The sequence below is a fragment of the Tamandua tetradactyla genome, chromosome 3 (genome assembly GCF_023851605.1).
Source record: "Tamandua tetradactyla isolate mTamTet1 chromosome 3, mTamTet1.pri, whole genome shotgun sequence".
NCBI classification, from domain to species: Eukaryota; Metazoa; Chordata; class Mammalia; order Pilosa; family Myrmecophagidae; genus Tamandua; species Tamandua tetradactyla.
In genome coordinates, this window is record NC_135329.1 from 132284439 (window position 1) to 132295467 (window position 11029).

An 11029-nucleotide genomic window follows, 5' to 3' on the forward strand; every position below is an offset into this window, starting at 1 on the left:
AGGCGGTGAGGTATCAGGGAAAGATGATGGACTTTTGAGATAGATACACCTGGGTTTGAGTCTGCCACTGTCAAGCTGGCTGATCCCAGGAAGTCTCTTAATGTCTCACTTTCAATTTCCTTATCTGTGAAGTAGAAATACTACCCACTACGTAGACTAGTCGTAATGATGAAATAGACTCTTTGGTAAAGCATCTGATACATCTGGTACTTAGTAGGGGCTATGATAGCTGTTATATTAATTAACACAATAGTTCTTTTCACGTAGAAAATAATTTAGAAATATGCTTTTATTTTCTAAAGGCAGACTTTCCAAATGAATAGAAACCTCTGCCTTTTCACTTTTACTTTAATTTGTTGAAAGTTAATTTCCAAATGTTTCCAAATTGAACATTTTGAAAGGTTGCATAGAATATATTTTACTCTCTGCTGATAAGGGATCTTGTACTATCAGAGGATTACAAGGTGAAGCCGAGCTGGTGGTTTTCATTCTAGCCCCCCGTTAGTCCCTGTCACCAAACTACCACACAGTTTGGAGCATTTGCCAGTGTTGGCTCAAGAGAGGCCAATCGAGACACTAATAGATGCATTTTCTCCCTGAATACACCCTTGGATCACACATGGAACTCCTATTAACAGCAATGAGAGTTAAACTTGTAAATCCCTTATGCATTGATGGGAGAATAGACCTTTTAGTTTACTTAGCCATCTTCCAGTTATTTGGCACTTTCCCCATCCCTTGTGAGTTCTCCAACATTTTCATTAAAGGCTTTTTTATTTTCTGTTCTGCTTCATTCAGTTTGGGTTGTAATTCATGTTGGCCTGATGCCTTGGCAGCAATGAATAATACTAATTGCCTCACTATATATCTAGTCTGGCCTAATCATAAAGCCTTTCAACTTTTCATTCAAGTTTCCTGCAATATCAACTTCATGGGTCACAAACTTCCCACTCATATCCTTTCATTGCAACTTAGCTGCTTACCTCTTGTGTATTTAAGAAACTCAAGAGAGTTAGTCATTATTTCATTCCTTTTCTGTTGCACCACTTTACCCTTTCTGTAAAATTAAAGCAGTACTTCAGAGTCGTAAAGGTATAAGTACGACCCTTGTCCAGAGATTGTATTGGAAGAGCTGGACAACCCTAGTTCTCATATATTTGAGTTAGCTATAGTAAAGAATTAGAAACTAGAAAGAAATTTTTCTGCATTCTTCTACATTTACTCTTTTATCTCTGTAACTATAGTCGGTTCCACATGCTAGCCCACCCACTGAAATACACATTTTTCTTTTCTGGCCCTGAAGATAAGATGTAGCATGAGAATCATTATTATAAACTGAAAACAAAGGTCCCACTTTGAACTCATGTGATTTTCTGGCAGAACGGGGAAGCTGCTCCAGTACTCTGCATAGTATTGATGTTTTGTTTTGCTCCTGTGGCAATGTTTTTGTTTTTTTCTTTTTTTTGTATATGTGTGGGTAGGCACAAGGAATCGAATATGGCAATGTTTTTTTCTGGAAAGTTTTTGGGAATTGTTATCCTATTATAAAAAATATCTATATTTTAAACAGTCCCAAAAAGTTTAAAATAAAATAATTACATAAAAGTGGATTATGAAATGCTTTATTTTTGGCCTTCTTCCTCCTTTTTAAAGTATTTTAAAAATTAAAAAAATTTCTATTATAGAAAATTTCAAATATTACAGTAGTTAATGGTATCATGAACATCAATTTATCCATCCATTTATATATCTAGCAAATTTACCAGATTTAGGCTTGATGTTTTTGGCAAGACCATAGTATAAAAGGTGATATTGTATATGTCTATAATATCTGGTTTATATTTTATAATATCTCTTATCAGCCAAAAGAGATATCTCTTTTCTCTCTCTTTATTAGAAAATATGATTATTGTTTAGATCCAATAATTTATTAGGGCTTGCAAAACAGGATTCAAAACTTCTATTATTCCTTCATTTATTACTTAGAATATTATGTAAAGCATTACTCTCCTCTATTTGGTTATAACAAAGTCAGTTAATCCTTTTCCTTTATTTACAATTTTCAAAATAATGAGTTGGTTTCCCAGTGTCATTAACAGGTGACCAACAAAGTGTTTTCTTTTATCTTTATGAACTCATGTATTTAAATATATTTGATGTGTTTTGATTCACTGCAGTTATTATGAAATTGTCCCATATTTGTCTATGGTGGCCTACTCACTATAAATCTTGAGTCCTTTTGACAAGACTGTAGTACTCTTTGATAGCATCCTTTCCTCTCTTGTACCACAAGATATTTCAGTCTCCACTTGAATACTCATGGCTGTTTTAAATTCCATTTCCCACTCCTTACATGGAATCATTCAGTACTCTAAGGAATTATTGTTAATTTTATTTATTTTTTATTTTTTTCTAGTTAATTTTAGAGAAAAATGAAAATTGGAAACACATTCTGGATGCCAACGGTGTTCATTGTTAATGGATTAATCCTTTCGGGAACTGTGCTAGGGAATTTAATGCACACACACACATACACATGTAATAAGATTTTTTTTTCAACAGGAGCAATTTTTAAAAAATATTTTTATTGAAAAATAATCTCACGCATACATTCCATACTTGGTGTATAATCAATGGCTAACATAATTGTGTATTCATCACCATGACCATTTTTTAGAACATTTGCATCACTCCAGAAAAAGAAATAAAAAAGAAAAATCTCATGCATGCCATACCCCTTACCCCTCCCTCTCATTGACCACTAGTATTCCCATCTACCCAATTTATTTTACCCTTTGTCCCCCTACTGTTTACTTATTTTTCATCCATATTTTAAAGTTCATTTGTCCTTACCCTGGATAAAGGAGCATCAGATACAAGGTTTTCATAATCACACAGTCACATTATAAAAGTTATATTGTTATACAATTGTCTTCAAGAATCCAGGCTACTGGAACACAGCTCAACAGTTTCAGGTACTTCCCTCTAGCCACTCCAATATACCATAAACTAAAAAGAGATAGCTATATAACGCATAAGAATAACCTCCAGAATAACCTCTTGACTCTGTTTGAAATCTCTCAGCTACTTGATTTTATTTTGTCTTATTTCTCTCTTCCCCCTTTTGGTCAAGAAGGCGTTTTCAATCCCTTGATGCCAGGTCCTGGCTCATTCCAGGTTTTCTGACCCACAATACCAGGGATATTTACACCCCTGGGAGTCATGTCCCATGTAGAGGGGAGGGCAGTGAGTTCACCTGCTGAGTTGGCTTAGAGAGGCCACATCTGAGCAACAAAAGCGGATTCTCTGGTGGGGACTCTTAAGCCTAATTTTAAGTGAGTTTAGCCTATCCTTTGCAGGAATAAGTTCCATAGGAGAGAACCCAAGATTAAAGGCTCAGCCTATTGATTTGGTTGTCCCCACTGCTTGCGAGAATATCAGAAATTCTCCGAATGGGAAAGTTGAATATTTCTCCTTTCTCCCCAGTCTCCCAAGGGGAGTTTGCATACTTCTTTATTCACTGCCCAAGTTATTCTGGGATTTATTGAAGCATCACACTAACCTGGACAAACCAACAAAATCTCATGCCCTACAAAGTCCTTTGAGGGATGGGAGAAAAAATATGGAACTATTAAACTTTATCAGGTAATCCTCTGATACTGTGTCAAACTTTAGGGACACCCAAATCAATAGGCCAAACCCCTAATCTTGAGGCTTACTCTTGTGAAGCCTATGTAGGTAGTGGAGAAACTTAGCTTACCTATAGGTATGCCTAAGAGTTACTTCTGGAGGACCTCTTTTGTTGTTCAGATGTGGCCTCACTCTCTTTAAGCCCAATTCTGCAAGTGAAATCATCGCCCTCCCCCCTATGTGGGACATGACATCCAGGGGTGAAAGTCTCCCTGGTGATGTGGGAGATGACTCCCAGTAATGAGTCTGGCCCTGGCACTGTGGGATGAACAATTCCATCCTGACCAAAGGGAGAAAAGAAGTGTAACTAATAAAGTATCAATGGCAGAGGGACTTCAGATAGAATCAAGAGGCTACTCTGGAGGTTGCTCTTACACAAGCTTCAGTTAGACATTGCTACCTATCATAACCTGCCAACCCCCAAGCAGGATCATTACAACCGATCCTAAATAACACCTAGGGCAATATATAAGATTCCACAAGTGTTTCATGCACTAGAATAATTTTCCAGAAACCTACAACCTCCAGGTGGGTCCTTGGACCAGATAAGTCCTGAAACCTAGAGGGCCCAGCCTCCCCAGGACATCAGATAGTTCCATTTCCCTAACCCATATTAGTGACAGACCCTTCCAACATGAAAAAATTAGGATGGCCATACACCCCAAAAGAGAAGGATAGAGAGATCAAAGGTGATGGTGGAGTTTTACAGAGAAGATAGGATTTAACAAATGAATATGATTGCTGAATCATTAAATTAATATCTTTTAGTCTTCAGTATCTTAGAGCAGCTAGAAGTAAAAACCTAAAATTGTGAAATTGTAACCCATGCCAAACTCTGAAATCTGTTCTATAACTAATTGTTGTGCTGTGCTTTGAAATTTATTGTTTTTTTTTGTATATATATTGTTTTCCACAAAAAAAGAAGAAAAGTTGATTGTGATGATAAAAAATATATTTATACCTTCTAGCCTCCTATATTCTGGAGCAGTTAGAAGGAAAAATCTGAGAGGATCATATAGTAGCCCATAACAAACTCTGGGATCTGTCCTTTTACTACTTGTTCAAGAGTGCTTTGAAAACTATTGCTTTTTTCTTTATTTGCTTTGTACATGTTATATTATGCAATAAACAAGTTAAAAAAAATCTCATGCCCTATTCAAGAGTACATGTATTTATGGTATTCGATTAAATTGGTCATACAAGTTAAATTAGGAAATGCACTACCCAGGATATGAATTTTACACCAAATAAACATCTCTCCCTTTGGTCTCACACAGAAGTTGGAGTTTTAAAATATGGATGATATCAGCCTTTACTCTATATTCTGATTTACCTTAGTCTTATCCAGATCAGCTTCATTCATATCTCTACTTGAAGTCAGATTCCTTTTTCAACTTTTTAAACAGTTCCTGTATAGGGTACAGCTGACTTTCATAGCTTCAGAGCTCTAACTTGGAGTCTCAAGTGTTACATAAATACCCGAAGTTTCTGGGAACAACCTGATTATAAACAAACAGCTCAGTATCTCAGAATTTAGAAATAACAATTACAACTCGTGAATATATATGACTGCTGCAAGAACTTACAATCTAGGACCCTTTACAATAGGTCCCAACCTGATAATCCATGTTCTCAACTTCAGTTCAATGAGTTTTTATATTATAGTTAGTCCATATGATTGAGGTGTTATAATATTTGTCTTTTTGTTCCTGACATTTTATTCAATGTACAATCCTTATGGTTCATACATCTAGTTGCATACTTCATGTAACAAGATGTTAAGATAAAATATATCATGGGTTCATACTAATACTTCCAATTCTAATTCAGGAGCCTAAGATTTTTATTTAACAATTTTCAATCTTATATTTATATTTTCTTTTTCTCATGCTAGATATCCCTGTTCTTGAGCTCAGCAATCAAATTACTTATAGCTTTTTTTCCCCAAAATATACTCACAACTGTCTCAGAATAACAATGCCAACATACTACCAACAATGTGATCACTGGAAACAGTTTAAAATTTCTTTATAGTTCTTTTCATCCTTAGTCTATATACCAATAAGGATGTACTGTCCAGTCATTGTGCTTCAAAGTCATGTAGAATGTTCCTTTCTTTATGTTTGCACCGTCAGCTGGTGTGATAGGCAGAATAATGCCCTCCCTAAATGTCCACATCTTAATCCCTGGAACCTGTAAATATGCTACTTGACCTGGTGTTCTTGTTTGAAAGTGTTATGTACCCCAGAAAAGCCCATGTTCTTTTAATCCAGTCTTGTGGGGGCAGACCTATTGTTGGTTGGAACATTTTTTTTTTTCGTTCTTGCAAGAACTTATTTATATTTCTAGTGTTAATCATGGGACACAAAGGTCTGAACATTTCCCCTTCAATCATGTTCATCTTCAATATGGTAATATTACTTATAGGACCACTAGTGAACTGCCTTCACTTCTATCTATTCCTTTACAGTTGAGTTCAACTTCATTAACTAACCATTCTCTCATCTCTAGCTTCTATGTATCTCGAAGTTCCCTATATTCTGGATTATAAACTTCTGATTTTACTTTTATCATGGTCATAAAAGTGGAGTCCTACAGTATCTGCCCTTTTCTGTCTGGCTTACTTCACTCAGCATCATGTTGTCAAGATTCATACAGCTTGTCATGTGCTTCAGGAAGTCATTTCATCTTACTGCTGCATAATATTTCATTGCATGTATATACCACATTTTGTTATTCCACTCATCTGTTGATGAGCATTTGGATTGTTACCATCTTTTGGCAATTTTGCATAATGCTGCTATGAACGTTGGTGTGCAGATATCTGTGTCACTGCTTCAGCTCTTCTGGGTATATACCAAGTAGTGCTATTGCTGGGTCATAGGGCAACACAATATTTAGTTTCCTAAGGAACTGCCAAACTGTCTTCTATAGTGGCTGTACCATTATACATTCCCAGAAGTAGTGCATAAGTGTTTTTGGGTGGAACCTTTTGATTAGGTTGTTTCCATGGAGACATGGCCCTGCTTATTCAAGATGGGTTACTTACTGGAGTCTTTTAAGATGGAACCATTTGGGAAAAAGCTTCAGGGTTGACACAGTCAGAGATGTTTGGAGATGGAGAAAGAAAATGCCCCTGGGGAAGTCATTTGAAACCAGAAACCAGAAGCCAAAGGACCAGCAATGCCAGCCATGTGCCGTACCAGATTGGCCTTTCTTGAGTCAAGGTATCTTTCTCTGGGTGCTTTAGTTTGGACATTTTTATGGCCTTGGAACTATAAACTTGTAACTTAATGAATTCCCTTTATAAAAGTTAACCCATTTCTTGTATATTGCATTTCTGACAGCATTAACAAACTAATACAATGTGTTACTTATATTAGTTTCTATATTATATTAGTTTCTATTATTAATTAAGGTTTATTTGTTCCTTTATTTTTTGAGTGCATATCATGTGCCAGTTTCTTCTAGTGTCAAGTAATAGAAACCAATGATAGCTATTTTTTTAAAGGAGTATCTCATGAAATTCAAAAAGGAATTGAATAATCAGTTCTCAGAAAGGTCAAGAATCAGGTTATCTCCAAAGACCTCAGCAGAAGGATTCCCTGGGTGTAATTCTAGAGATATGATTCCCAGAGTTTAAATTTCACAGAAAAAATTTTAAAACACATTAAAACAACAACACACATTTTGTGCCCCTCTCACTTGTGTCAAATTTATTTAAAAAACAACAACGACAAAACAAACCCCAAACCAAAAGCCTTCAGAAATGTACACATGAGCCTGTATCAACTATTTTTTTTGAACTTCTTGCAAGGAAGGAGGCACAAATATAACCCATTCAAAGATTTCTCTCTTGCTGTTGCATTTATCAGAAAAAAGAGTGATTAGATAATTTTACTCTATTCATATGTTACTGGTAATTTAGATTAACTTTTTTGTGAACCATTAAAATCGTATGGTTTGCTCATTTTTCTATTGGTTTGTAAATATTTTTTAATCAGTTTGTGGGAAATCATTGTGTGTTATCACCATGAACCCTTTTTGGTTATAAGCATTGAACTTTTTGCTACTCTGTCATTTGTCTATTTTATTTATATGCATCCTTTGCCAAACAAAGAAATATCCAATTTTAGTTGTGTCTTGGTTAAAAAAGATCTTCGTAACTTCTAAGTTATATTTATTTTTTCCTGAAATTTTTAAAACATTTTCATTGTTATACTTTTTGCATTTAATTTGCTTTCTTATATGATGGAGAACCAGTTATGCCAGTGTCATTAAATAATATATCTATTCCTTTTCTCACTGATATAGCATCATGTGTGTGTGTATTCTGGGATATGTTTCTAGACTTCCTACTCTATTCTACTGGTCTGATATTGTCAGTACTATGAAGTTTTCATTAGATATTTATAGGATTTTTAAATATCTGGTAAAGTAAGTCCTCCTTCACAGTTCTTTTCCATAACTTGTTTTTTTAGCAAGTTAGTATATATAAAATGCTTATAATGGTGTCTGGAACATATTGATCACTAAGTATTTACTAAGTAATCATTATTATTATTTATCCTCCATATTTTAAGATTATTTTATTCAGTTCTAATTGTCCTCTATATTTTAAGATTATTTTATTCAGTTCTAAAGAAAAAAACCAAAAGTAAACACCTCCTCAACCCCCAATATAAAACAAATTTAAATTAGAGTAATGGAATCACAACTGTAAATTAAATCTTGCTTTTCCAGAAGAAGATTGTTTACCCATCTGCATAGATTTTATTTTATGTTCTTCAGTAGGGTCCAATTCAAGTTTTGTGGGACCTGAAGCTTATATATGATTTTGTATTTCCTTCATCTCCTTGAGCATATTGAAGATAATTTCTTAAAATCTTTGTCTAGTATGTCCACAGTCTGATGTTTTTGTTAATGTTTTCTATATTTTGTCTTCTCCTTTTGGATGGACCATTGTATTCTGTTTCTTAGTCTTTTAATTTTTTTTGCACACTGTACATTTAATATTAAAAAAATTAACTCTTGATAGAAACAGATTAGTGGTTATGTAGGACTGGTGAAGGATAAATGGATTGGAAGGTAACTACTAAGGAGTATGGGGTTTTTCTCTGGAGCAGTGAAAGTATTCTAAAATTGATTATGGTGATGTATGCGCAACTCTGTGAATATCCTAAAAGCCATTGATTTTGGATAGATTGCATAACGTGTAAATATATCTCAATAAAACTGCTTTTTAAAAAGAAAAAGTTAATTCTTGGATTTATTCCCTAAGCTTTCTATTATTGAATTTGTATCCAGCTAGTGATATGATAGCTTTTCTTGAGTGTCAGGAGCTAATGAAACAAGCAAGCCTAAGGTAAAAACACATTTCACTGTCATTGCATATTGGCTTTGCTTTGGGTGGTACTTTCCATCAGGGTTTAGCCCTCTTATCAGAAAGGTCAGCCCAAGGCAAATGCAAAGTGCAGGGTCTTCCCTGTCTTTTCTGGGCTGTGTTTGTCCTGGGTTTGTGCTTGCTAGTGGCCTTAGGAGTTTCTCTGCTTAAAGACATTTGAATGTGTCCTCTCTTTCCAGTAAACACACCTTTCCCTTTTCTGGGTGTTCCACTGCAAGACTTGAAGCAGTTAAGCCTTTATCCTAGGCTGCCCACCTAAGTTCTTTCTTCCACTGCTTTCTTTGTTTCAAGCTGCTTTTGCCTGAAGGACAAATTTGGGGGGGGGGCACACAAGAAAGGAATTTCCCGAGTCAATCTTACCCAGCAGAACAAGGCCAAGAACCACAAAGGGAGTACCAACTGGCTCCAAACTGTCCTGGGAAGGGATGAGGAAGGCCCAGGAGCTTCTTCCCCAGCTCCCCCAAAGCTGCTATTTGTCAACATGGCACCCACCCAGCAAATGGAGCCCTTTAACTGTTTCCTGCAGCTCTGAGGAAGTGTATCATCTCTACGTCTCCTCTTCTGTCTCTGTCCAGGGCAGATTTGAATAATGGTCACCCTCAGAGCTGGGACTCAGCAATTTGAAGTAGCTCATCAAAAGTCATGATCAACAATGGAATTGTGCCCTCTACCCCAGATCTTGTGGAACTAGGTTTTTATGTCTCTCTTTGGTACCAGCAGACTAAGCTAATGGCAAGACCTCACTGCCACTGGCCATGGATGTGGGGGATGGGCAATGGTAACCTCCATGGAGAGAGCGATTTATTGGTATTTCCTATAATTTACTGGTATTTGCTGTAATTTACTGGCCTCTTCCTCCTGCTATTTTCTGGATGCTTATAGTGTTCTATTGGACTCTGAAAATTTTTCAAAATAATTGATTCAGGCAGTTCCTGCCTATTTAATAGTTGTTCTGGAAGAGGGACTGATTCCTGGAGATTACTCTGTCATTGTCCCACAATTGCAGATCAAAATGCACAAATTTTATGTATACAGGTTTGTGAGTTTTGGCAAATGCGGATTCCCATGTAACCCATACCCTACTAAGATATAGAACATTACTATTATCACAGAAACATCCCTCATGCCCTTTACCAAGCCATTTCCAAAACTCCCACCCCAACCAGGCAACCACTCTTCTGATTTCCTTTACCATGGATTAGTTTGACCTTTATTAGAACTTCAGATAAAAGGAATCATACTGTATGGACTGTTTTCCTTCTGGCTTCTTTTACTGATAATGATATTTTTTGAGGTTCATCCATCAGTATTGCATCTATCAGTAGCTTGTTTCCTTTTATTGTTGAGTAATATTCCAATTTTATGGATGTATCACAATTTGTTTGTACTTTCAAGTTTTGGGCTACCATAAATAAAGCTGCTATGAGCATCATTGTGCAAGATTTTTTGTGTACATGTTTTTATTTCACTTAGCTAAATATGTAGAAGTGGAATAGCTAAGTCATAGGGTAAGTATGTGTTTAACATCATAAAAAATGGCTAGACTAATTTCAAAAGTGGTTAGGGGGAATACAAAATCATCTAAGTATTTTGTAGATTGCTTTGGCACCTTGTTGAAAATCAGTTGATCATATCAGTTTGGGTCTATTTCAGGACTCTCTATTCCATTTCTTTAATTTACTTCTCTATCTTTATGTCAATTCCACACAGCTTTGATTACTATAGCTTTATAACAAGACTTGGGGTCAGATAGTATAAGACCTCCAGTTTTGTTCTTTTTCAAGATTGTTTGGCTATTTAGGGTTATTTGCATTTCCATATAAATTATAGAACCAGCTTTCAATTTCTATAGAAAATCCTGCTGTGAAGCTAAAGATCAATGTAGATCAATGTGATGATATTGACTTTCAGTCCATGATTGTGGAATATCTGTTT